Here is a 5,387-nt window from a genome sequence, read left to right as displayed (position 1 = left end):
AAAGCCCATCTAAAGGCCTACTAAACAAACGAAACCCTATTTCACGCACCAAACCACAAGCGCAGCCGCCGTCACTTCTGCCCCATCACGGCCCCATCCTGCCGCTCGTCGACGACGCCACCCCGCCCCTCGGCTGCGGTCGCTGTCAGGAAGCCAGTCAGGCAGCCAGCCACCGCGGCATTGGCCATGATTTTTTGTGCCTGTTCTTGCTTAACTTTATAACTGATGAAGTTTCCAATCACAAGATTTACTTAATTTATACTATTATTATTTTCTGTTGCAGTATTGATTATACTTAAAAATGTACATCCCAAATGTCGCTTAGTCCAAACCGTGTATATTTCACCCAAACCAATTCGAGTTTGTATATGTATTTGCCTTCGTATTTTCGAGAATGAAATAAAATTAAGTGGGAAAATCCCATTTTTCTTTATCCTCCACCGCCTTTCTTCCTTCTTGTCCAATCAGGTATTTTCTTTTTCCAATCAGGTATTTTCTTTTTGCTCCCCGAAGCTGCAACTTCCAGATCGTTCTCATCCCATCGTTTCCTCCTCTGCTCAAGCACGGCAGCCAGTCCAGCCACCATTTGGGTGCTCATCTCCCTCTGCTCGGCACCCAGCCCCAGCTCGCCCGAGCTCCCTGCGCCGACCTCATCCTCCCCATGGCGCGTCACCTTCTACTCCTCTCCTTCCCACGGCACAGCAGCGCCCCTTCACCAGATCCATGGCGCCCAACACCTTGAGCGCCCCTGCCGCTGCTCCTCCACCGGGATCTCCTCCTCCACTAGGCGTCCAGGCTTGTCCCACCATGGCTGCCCCTCCTCCATCTCCTCCCTCCCCACCAGGTTACCCAGATTCCATGGCCGCCGCCGCCCCAGCCATCTCCCTGGTGGCCGACCTCGCCCCTGCCCCAGCCACAGCTCCCCCTTCGGCCCTGCTGCTGCAAGCACTCAGCCTCTCCCATGGCACACGGTACTCGTCCAGCCCCTTTCTACTGGTGGCTGACCCATCTCTCTGGTGCTCGACGAAATGACCATGAGGAGTTTTGTGTTGTGTGCAGCCCCATCTGCAACACCGTCGACCCCCGACGAGGTCCTGTTCTCACCCTGTCGTTTTAGTACTCGGCGTCGATTAAGTAGATGCTAACCGTGTGTATATTCGTGTGTTCTTGTGAGGAGAAATCCCATGATTTGGGGGAAGACGAAGTCCAAGCACAACCCCCGCCAATCGCTCGATGAAAAATCTAAACCAAAACCCTCAGCGTTTTCATGGGTTCCGGAGGGATTTTATGTTGGTAAGGTAATTTGTGTCCTAATTAGTTCACTCAGTTATTGAGTTGAAGAGATTGTTCGCTGTATGTGTCGATGATGCTATTTTGATTAGCAGGTGTTGTGCGGTGTGATCTTCAATTCCCTATTGCTGATGTCTTACTCCATGACCTTAGGGAAGGATGTTTTCCTCTAAATTACTCGTAATAATTATGCTTGGTGTATGTGTTGTTTTAGCTACTTGATGAAATGTTTTAGTTGTGTGCGATAATATGGTTGCCGTTCGAGTGGAAAGTAGATGTGTTGTATGACCTGAGTTGGAGTTGAGGCAAGTATGTGTGTCTCGTATTACGAAACTAATTAGAGATATGCATGATGTTTGTAGATGGATTATGTGTAGAGTGTTTTAGTACAAGTATTTTTTTAGGTATAGTTGAACCAATTATTGTATATGAATTGTGAGATATCAAGGTAGTTCTAATGTTCTTTTAACATCTTGCTAATAAGGTGTTAGAGTATTCTAAATGCCAAACATAGGATAATTTTACAAGCCAAATAGAAGTTAAATTGAAGGTATTGCTGTTTAGGGCTGTAGGTATAGTTTTAGTTATGCAGCTAGTCCAATAAAGTAGATCATGTTTTCTGTAGAAGCGTTATATATAAAACTTGTAGATAATCTCTTTATCTTACTTGTGTAAAAATTTCATGACCATAGGTGTAGTAGTTTAGGAGTTATGATTTTTCCAAGTCCAGTCTCAGAATTTGTCCGAATTCTATACAGGTTTCGAAAATTGGATTGTTTGGCTAAGCTAAACTGAGAATCAGCCCTTAGTAATTATAGAAGAATTGTAGTACTTTTCTTAAGCTTTCCAACAAATTTTGGAGCACCCTTTTTGGTGGTCTAGAGATCAAGTTACAGCTGTTTGAACTATAGAGTCTGAATCTGTCCAAATCTGGACAGCGAAGTCTGTTTGTAGTAACTGACTTTGATATGTATTGAATTAACCTGAGATGTTTATAAATGAATTGTAGACAATTCTATTAACTTTCTAAAAAGTCTAGGATCACCGGATTTGGATTTCGGAAACTCCAGTTCTGGACTTTTGAAGTAGTTAGTCGAATTCTGTCCAAATCTGGACAGAATTTATGTTTAGCGCTGTTTGACCTTTCTAAAGGTCGAATCTTGTTGTGATGGTAATACAAAAGTTATAGAGGACTTTATAAGCTTTCCAAAAAGTCTTAGTTTACTATTTTTGGATACATATTTTATGAATTGTGAGCTAAACAGATAGTTGCTGACTTGGTGTTTTGCTGTCCAAACACATGTCTACTGTCTGAAAATAGCTCATTTTGTAGTTACATTTGCATCAGGCTTTGATGATTGCTGTACAAGGATGATATGGCCTCTCGCCCAAAGCTGTCTGGTATTCAGAAGCAGGTTTTGGCACTGTACAGGGGATTCCTTCGGACAGCACGCCTTAAGGCCCCTGAAGAACGCCGCAGGATCGAGTCTGTTATCTTGGCAGAGTTCCGTGACAACGCAAGGAGTGTTGACCGTAGGAACTTTGTACACATATAGTACTTGTTGAGGAGAGGGAAGAAGCAGCTTGAGCAGCTCAAGAATCCTGATATTACTGGACTCGCTACCCTTGTAGTAAAGAAATGAGGTACGTAGTTTTCAAAAACACTTATTTGACTGTGCATGGTCTTCGAAACAAGTTTTAGTTTTTAAGTTTGACCAAATCTTGTCATAAACAACAAGTTTTTTTTTAAACAACGGAAGTCGATTAGTATTTAAAATCAGCAAGTATCATCCATTATTGCTGAGTTACTTCTCTCCTGGTAAATAGACTGATAGTAGAGTAATACATATTGTTGCCATGATAAAATGCTAACTGTGCTGCATAGGCTTGTACTGGTAATTTTAAAATGGAACTAATACGTATTATTTAAGTCTTCGTAGTATATCCATCCTGAGTTACAAAAGTCAATGACGCATTGGATTTCCAGTATCATGAGCAATATCGTATGGAATGTAGCCAATCTATTCTTTACCCCCTATCCTTGATCAAAGTAACTTATAGGTGACTTGTAAATTGGTACCAGGGGTTGTGACTTGTATATTGTCAAGGATCACTTGGATGTGGTAAATGCTATACTGGACACTGATGATAGCTGCATAAGGATTGTGCGGAAAAACGGGAAGACATCCCTACATACTGCTGCAAGGATTGGATACCATCGTATTGTCAAGGCACTCATAGAGAGGGATCCAGGAATTGTTCCGATCAAGGATAGGAAGGGACAAACTGCACTTCACATGGCTGTGAAAGGCAAGAACACAGATGTAGTGGAAGAGTTACTGATGGCTGATGTTTCCATTCTCAATGTGCGAGACAAGAAGGGAAATACTGCTTTGCACATAGCTACACGGAAATGGAGGCCCCAGGTATGGTTCTTTTCAGGTGTCTTTTACAAGTAGTTTGCTATTTCAGTTTTAGCTGACTATAACCTGCATTGAGAGCTATAACGCTGTTATATCTGTAAGGCGTGGTTTCAATGTGTAGCCAATTTTTTATTTATTTGCCCTTATTTTAGAGTTACATCTGCGTGGACATATTGTTTTCTTACAGCTGTCTGAAGTTTAGTAGCTGTCTGAAGTTTAGTAGCTGTCTATCTTGTTTTTCAGGGATCTGGAATAACAGGAGCCTGATGGTTGCATCAGTAGAGTTGACCACTTCTCAGTATTGCGAGATGCATCTTACATGGTCCAGAAGATAATTCCTATTCTGAACTACTTGCTCGTGTACAAGTCTCCTTATCATGTCCTCCTTTCAAGCCAGTCTATTCTTTGCTTGATTCATCATGGGTGCACATTATTGTAATTAGAATCTTCAGAGTACTCGAAGGATAGTTAAAGCTGTTTGGCTAGTCCTTCAAATTACTGAAAATATAGTTAAGAATATTTGTATTTTGCTATTTCGATTTCCAACAGTACAACTATTGGGGATGATTGCTTTTCTTTATAAAAGCAATCAAGTAATTTCTTAGCTAAGTTCTAGCTATAAGTTCTGCATGACATGCTATTGCCCATGATAATTCTGACAGGATTGCTTCAACTCTTTCAGGTTGATCAGTTTTGCCTAGTCCCAGTACCATACAAAGATGTTCAGGTGAACCTGAAAATTCTTCTCAATTTGACTTGCAATCTTTCTGATGCGAGCACTAAATAGTGATATTTTTGCAATTTTGTATGAGCATTGTTTGAGTGAATCTTTTCTTTGGGCAGCTGGATATAAACATTTCTCCACGTCTCTCTTCTGAATACATAAGTTATCTGGAAAATCCTGTTGAGTTGCTCAATGAAGCGGCAAAAGCTGCAGAGAAAGATCTATGGAAAATCCTGTTGAGTTGCTCAATGAAGGCTTTTGCGAATCACTTGAAGTGTTAGTACTTTTGTGAATGATTTTGTAAAGTGTTTGTAAATATGTGCAAAACATAATAACATGTGTAGGTTTTGTGAATGATTTTGTTGTGGTGCTTGTTGATGGTTTATGTGATGTGGATCTATCATTGTGCAATACTAATTAAATTTGTATATCTATGTGATTATGTGTATAAAAATTGGTGATTTGTGATGCTTTTGTATATATAACAGTTGTTGAAAGCTAATTAATGGTATATTATCGTTATTAACGACTATAATTAGGGGCAACTTTCTGTTGGTTGCTAAATGTATAGTATAACGACTCACGATTGGTTGCTAAATCTATAGTACAACAACCCACGGTTGGTCGCTAAATATACAATATTAGCAACGGAGGGTCGGTCGCTAAAAAGATGTCGGTCGCTAAAGCCTTTAGCGACGACACTTACAGCGACCATCCTTATGGGTCGCTAAAAGTTTTTAGCGACCAACCGTAGGTCGCTGAAGGTCGTTTTAGCAACCAACCGTAGGTCGCTGTAAGTGAACCGTCGTGTAGTGATCTTCCACAGTAACCACGCAAGCAGCACCCCCATTGGGATCAGCAACAGATGGAGCACACCCATTGGGTTCAACAGCAGTTTGGGCACACCCATTGGGGTCGGTGTCAGTAAGGCCAGTTGCAGGCACTTCTTC

The 5,387-nt window shown here is 41.5% G+C and overlaps 1 pseudogene; it reads left to right on the top strand.

Annotated features, from left to right (window-relative positions):
- The first annotated feature begins 496 nt into the window (after nt 1-496).
- Nucleotides 497-4,791, top strand: LOC103653832 (succinate dehydrogenase assembly factor 1, mitochondrial-like; annotated as a pseudogene).
- Nucleotides 4,792-5,387: the final 596 nt, after the last annotated feature.

Source organism: Zea mays, chromosome 4, assembly GCF_902167145.1.
Source record: "Zea mays cultivar B73 chromosome 4, Zm-B73-REFERENCE-NAM-5.0, whole genome shotgun sequence".
NCBI classification, from domain to species: domain Eukaryota; kingdom Viridiplantae; phylum Streptophyta; class Magnoliopsida; order Poales; family Poaceae; genus Zea; species Zea mays.
The sequence above is the reverse complement of the archived record's forward strand: the minus strand, read 5'-3'. Positions and strand labels throughout refer to the sequence as shown.